Genomic DNA, 15,640 nt, shown 5'->3' on the forward strand with positions numbered 1-15,640 from the left:
TAAAGATTAAATTGTGCATCTAGATTAAATTTTTAATTTTGGACAATTTATATTCTAAAATTTGTTTTGCCAAATATTTTTGATTAAATTTTTAAAGTTTTCAGTCTCTATAGTATTGACGTAGGCATGTAAGATTACTGAGAAATTATACTTCTATAAACATTGTTTTCATTCTGCTAACTTTGCAAGGGCTACTGATATTTATGAGCCGTAATTAGTGAACTCTCCAAATTAACTAGACTAACATGAAATTATAACGCAATATGTTGAACTTTACGTCACAGTGTAATTTATGCCCATAATTATGAGACTGGAATCTTTGAATCTGATAAGCTTTTACTTGTGTAAAAGTAAAATGAAAAGTATTTCGGCATTGCAAAGCCTTTGATGTAATACGTAATGTTTATTGCAGTAGTGTTGAATTAATGTAATATCCATAGTGTACAGATTGAAGTAATTTGAAACATACAGACAGTATACGTTTGTAAGAAAAATAATTATCGACTTTTTTTTTGTTTCGTTCACATCATTTCTCATTTTATTTTTCATAAAATTATTGTTACTTGCATCATTTAATGTAATCTTCGCTGTATTCACGGTTTTACGCCGTATATTAAATACCAGCCATATGTAAAATGTTCATTTTCATAATAAAGAGCAATTTTACTATTAAGCATCGTTCACTCACTAAAAATTGATGAAAGTTGAAAAAAAGTATACTAATTTACATTTTGTGCCTTCTTTAAAAGTTGTTAAATTGAAAGGAATTAAAGAGTAATTGTATAATTAAAAGGCTGTAAAACAACGAATGATTTTTGTAAATGCATCATTGTACACAAATTGCGTAATGTCATTTCCGTATTATGTGTAAACATACAATTTAAAAATACACTCTTTGTGCTAGAAGGTAGCGTCTGTCTAATTAAAATTGAAAATTACCTCAGGACCAGTCGTATAATAATACATGATATACGTTTAGATATAAAGAATTTTTAAACGAACGGAGAAATTTTTTCTTTTATTGTGGTTATTGTTCATTTCTAGAAATAAATGCGTTTATTTGTAAAGAATAACGATATACGCTATTTTACAAACGTTAGTATTGCCATAATACGAATGATCTTATTTATAAAATAAGAATAGAAATAGATAAACATTTATTTACTTATTTACTCTTGTTATTATTCAACGTTTTATAGGGTTTCATATGTCGGCATGGCTGCATCCAGTGCTGCCATCATAGTAGGAGCGGTCTCCTATCACTATTTCAGTTCCCCCACCAGCAACCAATCCCATGGCTCGTTCAAAACCTTGCGGCTTTTCGTCGAGTCTGCTCATAGTGGGGTACGGTATAGTTTCTTGCGTTTGAGTAGGAGTGAGATAGCAGCAAGGAAGAGCTCCCCACTAAACCGGTGAGAACCTCAGTCGCCTTTCACGAGTTCCGTCGGCTGGGCGACGTGTGTTGTGGGTATAATCGTAAACGTGAGCATTAGCCGCCTGATACATAAATTCCACTCGGAGCAGGAACGAGCGAGCCCGTTTATCGACTTCGCCTTGGGGACAGGATTCCTTGACGGATCGTCCTCGGATCCGTCGGGAGAGGGATCGGGGGGTAGTGCACATCGGTGACAGAACGCGTGGTTAATGTCAAAGTGTAGTTGTATGATCAAGATTTTGTATACCTTCAAATATCTTCGTTTGCGGTAATTGGAATTTCGATCGCGAAAAAATCAGTGAAGAGTAGGACCTGTTTCCGTTTTACTCACCTTGCGCTGTTGCCGGTGTTTACGCCTTTGTGCTGAATTTTTACGCGCGCGAAGGGTGCGGGAAGGGGAACGATTTGTCCAAAAACCGGTAATTCGTAATTATAAAGTATCGTATTCTGTTTCGAAGCGGTCTTCTTGGTTTCGTGGCAAGAGTCAACGGTATGACTTCCTTGGCATAACTTCCCATATATAACACCTGGGCTGCAGATTCTTCGAAGATGACGAGCAGACACGCGGAACGAGTCTTCCTCCGTGACCGGTAAGTCTTTCCGTTTCCATAATCTTTGCTTGACAGTGCTTTTACTCGATCAAGTTGTTAGCGAAATTATTACCTCTGGTTACGGTGAAAGGAAGATCTCCGCGTTATATTGTGTTTCACTTTGAATTCATGAACATCACCTTCTTCAGAGATATTCATAGTAATTTCGAATTCACCGAAAGTGTATTCGCGCTTTTCATATTACTGCACTGATTTTATGTGCTCTATCATTCGTAATTACCACGAATCATGGAAAATTAATCATACGTATGGTGTATATGTGTGTATGTATTTGAACACTAGTTGCTTCGACGAAGGTCAATGAACAGTATCGACGCTTGGTTTCGACGTTTTTGTGATCGTGTTAAATGCTGTGTTTGTGATCGACGTTTCTGCGATTGTGTTAAAGTTTTTTACGAATTGCACAGCTTCGTTGTGTAACTATAATTTGTGGGGTTATTTTTTATTGTGAAAAAACAATTTACGAGTATTGGAGTCATTGATTATTTACGTCATTTCTATTTGACAAGAATTTACACTGGAACATTTATACATTTAAGCATTATATACTTGCATCATATTTTTCTAGCACTGCTTATTTAAAAACTGTAAATATGTGTTATATAATAGTAATTATATCAAATATATTACATAATTTAGCTCAAATAAATTTCAAAAAATTTGACTATTAGGTTATTAATTTCCAATAACAGATAAATTAGTTTATTTGTTGATACAGAGGCGATAAATTTATGCAAAGCATATTATTTATACACAAGCTTTCGATTATATTTATTGATTCCATTAATGTTTACTTGCTCACATTTCGAAAGGATATTAGATATCATGAAAACAAACACGAAACAGTGCTTTATACTATAGTAGCGTGTACACAATATTTCTGAGCGTTCACGCAAGCTTCGTTTTTCACAGAAGTTTCTGCTTTTTCAGTTGCGAACACTATTTTAACTGTACTTTATACATTTACTTAGGAGATGGCAAGAACTTCTAAATCTCGATCGAGTTGGCTTTACGTGCATTCGATCCCTTAGGTCAACGGTCTTGGGAGCATGGCCATTCAAAAGACATATCGTAAAAATAAAAAACACATAAAAGGAAGATGTAATACGAAAAATAGATTTGGCGTGCAACAACAGAATAGTAATCCATGCGTTTACCCATTCAACTACTATACGATAGCTAACCGTTACTCGATGTTTTTGTATATATCTTAGCGCTCGAGATTTTTTGCTAATTTCTCAAAAATTAATGGCTATATACACAAACCCTTTTACTGTTCTTTTATTGTTGACCTAAGGGATTAAATCCACGTAAAACCAATTCGATCCAGATTTCCAAGTTCTTGCTATCTTCCTTGTTAGTCAAATCAGCATCTATTTATTTCACTGAAATAATTATGACGAGGCCACTCACTTTAGTGAATATTATTGCGTTAAATATTTATTCATTCTGCTCAAGAAAATTTCATGTCTTATTCAACCTAACGGATTAAATCCACGTAAAACCAATTCGATCGAGATTTCGAAATTATAGATATTTCCTTGGTAGTCAAATCAGCATCCATATATTTCGCCCGAGTAATTATAGCATCGCTCACTTAAATAACTCTACCTTTTACTATGGTATCGTAGCTCGAACGTGCTACGTAAATTTGATATTTAGCGAATAATATCGTTGCATAATATAAATATTGAACTATATAATTTTTAATTTTTTATCTTTCTAATTTCATTCCTTATTCCATTCTTCTGTTATTATCATTGCATTCCTCGATCTTTTGCTTATAATTCGGTACGCATTCGTATTCTCTCGCTGTGTCATGGGTGTTTCTTCGAATCGACAAGAATTTGCAAGCTTCTCTGGAGTACATTTAAAAATTTCGCCCGGCGATTTTTCCTAGCTTACGAATCAAGCAGAAATATTTTCTGTAATCTAAATACCAAGATACTTGGAACGCAAGGTCGGTTGATCGGCAACGTCATCGAGGCGACGGTAAATGTTGCGGTGAAAGTTTATCCCGTGTGGTAGGGATCTCCGCACGCCACGTTCATGGAGGAATGAACACGGAATCGTTCTTAGAACGAAAGCCTTTGCCACAGCTTGGGAATTTCATGTATAAATATAGGATATATTTCTTCGTTACTTATCCTGAAGTGGAAAAAAAAAGTGTAATCGCAGTTGCATATCTTTCCACGGGTTTTTCTACGTGCTGTTTTATTTATTCGAGTATTGATTATAGTATCCCACACGTATCTTTTAATTAAACAATTAAATAGATCGTATCTCTGAAGGATTGCCAAAGTGCTCACATTGATCACATTCGCTAAATGATCCAGTCAAGCCAGAAATAAATTATATAAAAAAGAAAGTAGTTTTTAATTTATGTTACTTAGATTGTTAGTGGACCTTCTTTCTGCCCTTTAACCCCAACCGTACCACGCCCCGGTCAAATGACTGGTTTTCAAATTTCAATTTAAAACCATGCATTTGTCTTTCCCCTGTATTTTCTTAAAAGTAAAAATATGCAATTTTTCTTTTCTTTTTTTATTATTATCTAAAGGCTGTTTACTATATTAAATCGACAATCGCCTGCATTCCTTTCCGAAGAAATATGATTATTTCGTAACCGGTCATTTGCCCGGATAAGTGTCGGTACGGTTAGTGTTAAACGTATCGTCTCATTATTCGTCGTGTATAGTGGTTGGTATTAGACGACTTCTTTCTTACATACCTGCAGGATTAAACGAGCTTACGAAATACATTTGTCTCCACTTTTTATCGTCACTTTTTCATTATTCCCTATTTCTTCAAACCTAAAACACTTTCCCTTCTGTTTTTCATCTTTTTTCTTTGCTTCATATGTACACGTTGTCCCTCCTTAGGTAAAATGTTCTATTTCTCCTGGAATAGTTAAAGTTCCATGTGGTTTTCATTTTTTAAACAAAATTAGAACGTGTGTGTATGTTTTGCAGGTTTCTAGAAACAGCGTAATTTGTTTGTCCTGACTGTTTCATAGATCGTTTGAAATTATGAAACCTCATTTTTCTCAGATGTTCAAGAATGTTAGTTGGGGGACAATTGAACTGAGGAGGTCAGTGCACTAAGCATATAATATTCATATTGCACACGCAAATCAATTATACATGTTTTAGATCCTGTTTTTTTTTTTTTTTATTGATTCATTCTTTTCTCTTTGAGTTTTTAGTCTTTTGTATATTTAGAAGCAGCGTATTCAGTATTCAAGGCGATCAATGTTGAGGAATAATTTTTCATTCACGCAAGATTATAGCTTTTGCGAGTGATCTGTCTGACTTGTTATTCTTTGTGTTGATAAACATCTGATACTATTACATTCAGGACAATTCATTTGTCCCATTTAACCCTACTGCGTTCTTCGTTTTGACTGTACACTTAAGACTTTTGGGTGAAAAAGGACCTAAGACCTTATGTGTAATAATTGTTGTTTCCAACGCGACATATGAACCTAGACAATAAATGTTTAAAATAATGTTAAGGAACGTAAACTTGATAACAGCGAAAATTACTGAAAATATAAAAAGGCGGTGGGTCGAAAAAGACCCGAATACCGCTCTTAGGGTTAATGTTTCTGTCTTGATAATAATAGTGGTATCATTCTTGGTTTATCGTTATATTGCAGTTCACTGAGCTAGCACTTAACATATTACATGTTAAATGTGAGTTTGAGGCATGGAGGTGGTTTAAGTGTTTTCTTACAGATACAGTTTAGTTATATTTTCAAGCCGGATGTAAGTATTTTAAGTGTCCTTGTGTTGGCGCATCAGAGCTAAAATTAATTTTCAAATTAGTTTTCAATTTAGTTATCTGCTAGTGCGACACTTTTGGACGATACCGTTTTACTGTAGTTGTTTGTCATGTTTAAGCACAGTTTATAACAATAAGGTTCAATTCTTTTACCTCTGTGGTAGTTATCTTTTTATATTAAAAGAAAATGATTATTCGATCTTTCAGGCAGTTTGTAACTTCCGAGCAAAATGCAAAAGATCGCGTAAATACGTGTAAAACAAGGTACTGTTTTAGCACTATTTTCTAGAACAAGAGACTTTATAAAACGAAGGAGACAGGTTTTACATTCGTTCCATTCTTGGTTCTACGTGGTTACATAACTGCGAAATGATAACTTGCTACTGGTTCACGCTTAAACTTTAAGTTTACTTCAATAGTATGCAAATAGAGGTAATAAGATTATCAGGAACAAGGGGCAAAATAGCTTTTTTTAGATTATTTATTTAGTGTTATTATCTCCAAATGGGAACCTGCTTGAATGAAGTTTCTCAGTAATTTTTACTTATTCAAGTTTCATTTATTTTAAATTACAGCGCGTCTTTGGTATGTGGTTCAAAGTCGTTTGCCGTTGGTAGACACTTTTGTGAGAGAATTAAAACTGTTCGGAGACATTATAAACACGAGGTCTTCGTCCTGAGTAGGCAGACACGGTTTATCATATTTTTCGAAGACATTCACGAGCAGGTCTGGTTCGCGGGTTCTTGATTCAGCGGGACAGCGTGATCCGTTAGCACATCCTCTGGGTCATCGACCATACTGTTGCATAGAAGAGTCCATAAGCCCGACTCGTACCTACCATGAAACCGTAGGATTTTCTGCCAGATCCCCACCAAAGTTTCTTGTGCGGCAGTTTAACGTCGGGTATCTTTTAGGAACAGCGCACTTGTCGCTGCACCAGACACGCAGTCCATTTAATTTTGCGTTTAAAATTCATTTTTCACAGGAGCGTAAATTTTCATGGAAATATAAAGTTGTTTCTGTCTACCTTTCGAATTGCGAAATTTTTTCCTGGTTGTACGTACGATCATTTTTGAACGTTTTGGTCTTCGTTGGAATAGTAATTGGGGGATGATTGAATTGACCCTCGCGCAGACTGGAAATTTTTAATTGAAGCGTTAACCAGAAATGTATAATACTGTGTTATTTAATTTAAACGTATCTGTTGTTTTCTGTGGTGTTGATTTTGTTATAATTGTACTACTGTCTTCCGTTTTCTCTTCAATTGTGATGCAAAAGTAAATTGTATCTTAAGATGATAATAAAGTTTCTAGCTTGCAAATTTTCTTACAAAGGAGTTTAAAGTAATGCCAAGTAGTTTTTCATTCTTTTAATTTTATTCAATTTTGAAATTACTGTAAAATGTATTGTCAGTTGATACCTGTTCAAAGTGACGAGCCAAATGTACACTACCCTTCATAAATTCCGATAATTTATAATAATTATATAATATTCATGTGGTAATATCTTTGTAGCGTGCTCTGTTTGCTTGCAAAAATTATTTCTTTTATTTCACTGGTTGTGTTATTCTAGTTTTTATTTAAACAGTATCTTCTGTTCGTTAATTTTTTAGCGTTCTGCTGTATGAATGAATATTCCATCCTTCTGTAGGATATTTTTTGTCTAATATTTACATTGGTTATGAAAATAATTTCGATGGTTGTTCATCAGACTTTGTTAATTTCAATAGGTTTTTTGATCGGGCTATTTCTTTTTATTCAATAGATTTTGTTTATTATCACCTTTAGAGGCGAGAGATATGTACAGAATTAGTAAAAAATTGGGTTTGTGTCTTGTTAAAGAGATCTAATAATTAAATGCTCCAATGTTTGCAAGACTTTCACAGTGTCGGTTTCTAGAAGTTGCCCAGTAACTGTCATAACTGTAACAGAAAAGTCTTTCACTTTATAAATGGTATACAGAATTGACTGTCTAACGTGATCACCTTAGATTGAACAAAAATTTCGATCGGTCCTTTAACAATCGTTAAATTCGTCTCAACAAATGCTACCATATTGCGAATAAAAAGATACAGGGTTTCGTTTAAAAAAATTAACTTGATTTTCATATCTCTCCCACTACCTCATACCAAGGTAGCCCCTTTATACCAAGCAACTTTTCACGAACTGTTTTTTTGGATATCTTCAATCCCTCGTGAGATATTCCACTGTTCTCGTTTAAACGCAACACCCCTGTACATTGTAGTTACCTTTGTTGAAATACTATCTCTGTTTTAGGATTATACGATATTTCATATAATCATAAGTTAACAAGTGTGAATTATCAATTTGTAAAGTTTTCATTTAAAAAATAGTAAATAATTATTCGAGTAACAAAGTTTTGGGCTAAACAGTTACTTTCTTGTTACCAAAGATGCTTTTTGGCTGGCAATGAGTATATAATTACATGATACAAAATAGTTATGTAGTTCGTTTTGCCCATAATAGATGTCACTGTTATTTTTACTTTATACGTACAGGGTGTCCCAGTTTTTTCCGATGAAATTTTGTTAGTATGTTCTATGGATGTAAATAAGGAGAAAATGTTATATAAACATAGGTCGTTTGAAGCTTCCTTAAAAAGTTATAACAAAAATACTAGGGGACCTGCGGTTACTATGACACAAAGTAGCAATAGATCAGCGAGATGTACACCTATACAGTCTGTTTATGCGAGCTGTGTTTACGATTTGAGGTCGCGGAAGGTGTCGAACGTAACCTCTGCCAGTGACATTCTTGCCTTGTGACATAATAACCGCAAGTTCGTCACCATTCCTTTCGTATTTCCTATTATTATTATAATTTTATAACAAAGCTTCAAAGGACTTATGTTTATATAACATTTTTTTCTTACTTCTACTCATAGAACATATTGTCGAAGTTTGACAAAGTTTGATCTGAAAAAAATGGGCCACCCTATATACTGTGATGAAATTAACACAGTTTACTGGAAAAAAAGAGGGACACTTGTAAATGAGGGTTAGAGGGTGAGAAGTGAGAAAATAGAAAAACGTTTGTAAGGTGTAATTAAAATAAAAAATAAAGAATGTTTGCAAGAAAAATTTTATGAAGGGTGATCATCATTTAGATAGCATTTTGCTTTTGTATTCGTTATTGTACTATATAATTAACATTATTTTCAAAGATTGGTATGCTTTTCTTACATTATTCTTGATAAATTTCCTTTTATGCCATGAAAATATTAACATTTCGTTATCATACTCTTTTACTCCATGGTGATGATTCAGTTTATCTTCTTAGTTGGTTTCAGACAGTTTTCAACACTGAATAAATTCAATCCGGTGTATTTTGCAAATTTAAAAATAACAAAAATAGATCGACAGTTAGCAATTTATTATAGCAATAGTAATTTTTGTAATTAAGGGATGCTATTTTAAAACATGCGAATAAATATGAAAGTAGCAATATGTTTTTATTAATATCGTGCTAGAATTGTTAACAAAATAGATTTTATTATATTTAAATAAAGAGTGTTACGAACCCACTGCCTTTCCCCCACACATTGTTATTAGATACTATTATAATATTATTACTAACATTTTTAATTATTATATTATTATTAGATATTATTATTACCATTACCAAGCACCTTCATAATTATAAACCAAAAACGCCAAGCAACCGCCACAGGTAGGAAGGGGGCCAAAACTAGTATAAGACCGACGTACCCGCACAAGGTCGACAGATAGTCTAATACCATACACCTAGAACGACACCCGTTCGAACTAAACATTGAATAAAACGACATCAAACACATTTCTGGAATTTGACGCCTTTAACCAACCGGAAACGAAGGCGATCTCAACCGTTACGGCCCGTTCCGTAACAAAGAGTATGACGTCGTTGAAAATATTTATATCAGATGGAAAATTCGACTGCGACGACCTTTCAGGAAACATTTTCACTCAGAGTTTCGATTCTCAGTGGATTTTAAGCTGTTTTTCTGTTAAAAAGATGTGCTCTATACGTGCAATATACGAAATGTATAGGTAAATAAATACATCTAAAGGAAAATTCTTCGAGCAGCATTGCGCTGCCTCATGCCAAAGGTCTTCTTATCCGGCGAGTGATAAATTACTTCCCGGATCTCGTACATCTGTTTCGTTGGTTTCGTATCATATCTATCATACTGTTCGCTAAAACACCGACATCTACGCTTCATTACGAATTCCATAACGTATCGAGTATGGTATTTCGCTTTGCTATTTGTCTTTGTAGTTACGTTATTAATACGAACAAATGAGAAATCACGATCCTCTCGGTAGACAGTGGATCGAGATTATTCGAATTGGCTTTAACATTTCAGACGTGGTCTCGAAAATTAAGGAAATTTGCAAAAGGTATTCTCTTTTGTAGATTATTTTTATTTCAAGCTACAAATCAATCTGTCAGAAATTAATAACTTTATTTTAACTTTTCACTTATTCGAAGTTTGTGAAAAAGACAAATTTAGATACACAGGTGTGGTATATTGATCTTGGTGTGACTTTTGGATGATGTATTAAAGAGTAGGCGAAGATGGGGTCGCGGAAGATAAGAGCGATCGGCTGTATCTGCGAAACTAACATTAAACCACTACGAATTTACATCTACTGTTCTTTTCGTCTTTTCCATTTTCGGTACACGTACACTGTCGCTCATGAGTACTAGGACATCTATTATGTTCGTATATAGGGGGGTTTCCATGCCCACCAATAGGAGCAATAACAATGTAATAACATTATATTGAAAACTGAGAAAAGAAAACATGTTTGGGAAGTGAGAAATTAACATTGTAGACACTTTTCGTACAAATCAGACCATGACACACCATGCGTGTCTACACTCACTTCGTGGTCCTAGCTTGAAACCAACGCAAGTTTTATTATCTACAAAACTTCAACTTTTACCTTGTTTAAAAACGATCTTATTTCCATGATTAGTAGTACTTCGGTAACAACATAATATGAATTCATGATCATTACACACACGGTGTGTCATTGGTCTTTTCGGCTGTACACATTAGGTGTGTGATTGGCCTCGAATGGGTTAAGAGGACCTATACCCCTAGCACAAGCGTTTTTCCCTCCACTCCGTTTTGATGTACGGATCATTCTACGCCAGATCGATCACTTTTTGACTGGACATCAGGGATTTTGTTTCAAATGAAATATAATGTAGTACACGTAAATTTAGGGGGGGTTTAAGTCATCATTTAGCTGGTTTCGAATTTCTTTAGAAAATACGGACCATTTGAATTTGGCAATTTTTGCCCATTTTCATGAAAAGAGGCTGTGCCTCAATCTTATCAATTTTTATCTCGGAAACTACTGGTCGAATTGAGCTCATTTTTGTTTCGTTTCAATCTAGAAGGATTGCCCTACTGTAATGATATTTTTGTCGTGTGAAAAATTGATTTTACAATACTTCAAAGTATAAAGAAATTCTTATTTTGTAAATTTCTCTGTGTCGGGTTAGAGGGATTAAAATTTTGTCTCAAAGTTCTACCTACAGAATGAGCTCTTTAAAATTAGTGGCAGGAACACTTCGTTTGTTATCAGTCGTGAAAGATGTGTCCGTTGCAAACAGCGTCGAAATTGGAAATCCGCGCGGAGACTCGTTTTTTGTATGCAAAAAAGTGTAATCCCATTGAAATTTATCGCCACTTGACTGAAGTGTACGGTGACAATGCAATATTGCGTGAGGCGATCGTAAAATGATGCGCTTTTATTCGAGAATGTGCGCACGGATATCGAAGACGATTAGCGGCAGCGAACGAATGACAATGGACGAAAATTTTTCGGAGAAGAAATACAAAAATTCGTGCCACGCAACGGTAAATGTTTAAATAAACTCGATGGTTACGTAGAAAAGTATCTGGTGCGTTGTACTGCTTTTTTTTCTTCTTTAAATACAAATGCAATTAAGTTTTTGACTCTGCCTCGTAAAAGTTTCCAATTACGAAACACGAGGTGGACGAAATGTGACAATGGTAAGGAATTTTCTTCAGGTTTGATTCTTCGTTCATCACTCGATACTTTCTTTTAACGCGAGTGCAACTAACTGTCCGACTCTGTTCCCTATACGATTTAACTCTAGTCTTCGCAAAGAAGACCCAACAAATCACCTACTAATCATGAAGGTGAGTGTACGCACACTCTGGATGATTGCTCGTTAAAGTTGGACGTATTTAGCAGAGAATGTCAACGCCAAGATCTGTTGATTTCGAAACACTGTTTTACCAAATTTCATTTAAAAATCACATCCCGGTACGGAGTTACTATTGTTCTAATATTGGGACCGACGTGAAATGTATTTAAAAACCAATTTCCACGAACGTTACCTTGTGACGAGTATATAAGCGAATTTCCGGAAAGCTCGTTCGCGGTTGTTTTCGTTTTGTTATCAACCGGTGGTGCGATATTGTTCGTAGGTGGAACTGGAAAAGGGACGGGACAAGCTATTCGCAGTAATACACGATGCGCTCGAACCGACACAGGTATACCAGAGAATTCGACTGTTTAGCAGAGAGTATCGTTAGAGTTAACGGTTTCATCAATCGATTAATGGTCTCCTTGTTGTACGGTTAGATGAACATGTACCGTGGAAAACAAAACTTATTTTAGTTAGTTCTGCTGATATTGCCGGTTGTTTCGACGTTTTATACTTATTTTCCGCGCGACTACATCAACCGAGTACCGTTGAAAGGCAGCCGCAATTTTGCTGCAAGTATGCGAATACTCCCGTTGATAAGTATTGGGACACTTACTGAATGTGAAGCAAATCTAACCAGTCATTGCGTAATTATTCAGCCTGTAATCTCGTAATATGACGAGTACATACATTTCTACTGATACGTGGTACCACATCTGCCGGAGAAATGCAATTTAACCCTTTAACTACAGACCACTCGTCTCAGAGACGAGTCTGAATTTTGATTTCGCTATTACAGCTAGGTACGCATGTGGAGAATTTTGGAGGCTTGAAGTCTGAGCAGCTTCAATTGGCAGCAAGTGGGGTACATTGTTTCTGTAAAAAAGAAATCCTAATTTTTTATATAAAATTATGAACAAAATTTTTGTATAAAATATTGTAAAAAGCTTTAACAAACTTTAATTATCTTGTCTAGCTACAGTGGTGCGAAAAAGTTCATATACGTAATTTAAATGGTTTGAAAGGGTGAATAAGATGGGAGAAATTTTTTTTTTATAAATGACATTTTTTTCCATTTTTTTCAAGATCACTTATGTCTTTTTACACGAATGTATACACTACCGGCCAAAAGTTTCGAATCACCTGCTAATTTACGGTAAAACTGAATCCGCGGCTAATTTTTTATAGATTTGAAATTGATGTTGCGGAGATCGATAGTATTTTATCTTATTTCGATTGATTTGAACGAGGAAAAATTGGTTACAATATTCTTAACACTTTACCGACCGGTAGCGGTTGAACATTCTACGCACTTTCGACCGGTCACTCGGCCACAGATACATCGGTGACACCGGCTCTATTTAGACTCTAGGCTATTTTTCTTATACCTGTAGAAATGTTAACTCAAACTCTGACCGGTTAATAGGCTATCGGTCGGTAAGCGTCGGTGAAAAAAAGAATGGATTAATAGGCTACCCGGTCGGTAAGTATTGGCTGCAAAAAGCCGATTAATAGGCTACCGGTCGGTAAAGTGTTAAAATTGCTAACTTTATTCTGGAAATTTTTGTATAGCTTGTAATGCACAGTGATTCCAAACAATTGCCCGGTAGTGTATATATTTTTCTACTATATGTTGTAACGCACATTGATGTGAATTTAAATATGCATAATATGATTTTAAAACGACCTTGGATTCTACAATGTGAAACTTCCTTTTATACTTTACCATTCTTTTTATTAAAAAAGCTTTTTTTTCGTCTTATTCACCCTTTGAAACCATTTAAGTTACGTATAAAAATTGTCTCGTATCGTCACAACTGCTTAGAGAAGATAATTATGTAGGTGGTCTGTTTTACGTGTCCCACCCTGTATTTCATTAAATAAAATACTTATATTATTATACATTTATTTCTACAGCACAGTGATTTAATAAATAAAATTGTTAAATTAGTCTCAGAGACTGCACGTCTGTGGTAACGTCTTAAAGACAGATATTTGTAGTTAAGGGTTAAATCGTGTAATAGTTTCTGTACGAACATAACGAGTGTCCTAATATTTATGAACGGCAGTGTATCGGTGATCGGTCGACTAGAAAATTTACTATCTCCTTTAACAATCTGTTTTCTTTTTCTTTTTTTTTCATGGGAGAAATTATTCTACTTTAGTTTCGTTCAGGAATTGAACATTGTCCGGTAAGGGACCTAGATTCGTTGAGCGAACAATTTCTGCAAGAGTGCGATACGTAAGATGAAAAGCGTGTAAATGTCAAAAATGGTCATAAATAAAATCGAAAAAAGTACGGGCAATCCAACAAATAGAATTCCTCTTCAGATGTTTCATCAGTAAAGTAAATTAACTAAACTTGAACTTCAAATTAAATTACATCCGAATTTCTATTTGTAGAAAAATAGCGGTTTCACTGAATTCTTAACGCCCAGTTTCTTTGTTTATATATTCTGCAATTAAACGGTCGGACTTCGTCAATGTATTCGGCAGATTATTCTGAATAAAAAAAAGTTACATAAACCGTAAGTTGTTATCAAGATAGGGACCGAAATTAGGTGAATCTGTGCTGTGACTCCCTCAATCTGCTGACCTATCTCGCTTAGACTTATTTGTGCATGAAATCTGAAATGTAATTGAATGGAAAGTCAAGCACACGTGAACAGATACAAAGCATAGCTAAAGCTGTTGTTAGCATTAGCAATGTACTTGCTGTTGTGTAAAGTGGATGCAGCCAATAGAAGTACGTTTAGTCGTGTGTGTAGAGGTATAAGATGACTCTTTTGAACAGTACATGCTATGCATGCATGTTGTGAGAGTGTAATTTATGTACAACTGACAATTAAATAGATTGAACGTAAAATCAAATAGCTTCGCTATGTTGAATCATTTATAGCCCGTAGCAATTAACTTTCCATATCCCGAAAAGGAAACCGAATAGATTTACAATGTATCTAATCTTCTTTGTTTCTTTAATTAGAACCACTCAGTTTGTTAAATTGACGAATACCTCCTGTAACAGAGCATTCTCGCTATTATTACGGATAATTCATTTTCCGTGTCAGTTGCGTGACGAATTAGCCTCACTTTTTAATTTCAGATTTATATCAGTTTCACAGTTGTTTCACTGTTGTTTCAACAAGTATTTTGTTGGAAACACGTTATTTAGAATTGTCTACTGCATTTTATTTTCTATCCCGTTGAGACCGAGCAACCTGGAATTCTTATTTCCCTAAATCAGAATTCTAAATTTTCATATTTCACGATAAAATCACACAGATTTTTTTATACAGATCGAAAGTATATGTCACGAAAATGTGTATTAACCCTTTGACTGCTATCGGCGCCTATAGACGCTCGGTGATAATCGAACGCTGGCTACTATCAGCGCTCTTCGTATTCATATTATACTTTTTATATTTACGTACCACTTATTTTGCAAATATAAAATGTAAAATATTCAGGAAAAAATGATTTGGTTAACGAAATACGTAGTATGACTATTAATGCCGTAACTCAGTCGTGCACAGCCAGAGCTTTACTTTCGAGTTGCCAGCAGTCAAACGGTTGAAAATGCTACCAAAAGCTGGTCTGTCCTTGAGAGATGAACAAATGCG

The 15,640-nt window shown here is 34.8% G+C and overlaps 1 long non-coding RNA gene across 1 annotated transcript in view; it reads left to right on the forward strand.

Annotated features, from left to right (window-relative positions):
* Positions 1-1,433: 1,433 nt before the first annotated feature.
* LOC108579835 overlaps positions 1,434-15,640 on the forward strand; it is a 111,132-nt gene continuing 96,925 nt past the window's right edge. The window contains exons 1-2 of the long non-coding RNA XR_001891471.1: positions 1,434-1,482; positions 1,894-2,025. This is a non-coding gene — a long non-coding RNA (uncharacterized LOC108579835). The remainder of the gene's footprint in view (positions 1,483-1,893; positions 2,026-15,640) is intronic.

The sequence above is a fragment of the Habropoda laboriosa genome, unplaced genomic scaffold (genome assembly GCF_001263275.1).
Source record: "Habropoda laboriosa isolate 0110345459 unplaced genomic scaffold, ASM126327v1 scaffold39, whole genome shotgun sequence".
Lineage (NCBI taxonomy): Eukaryota > Metazoa > Arthropoda > Insecta > Hymenoptera > Apidae > Habropoda > Habropoda laboriosa.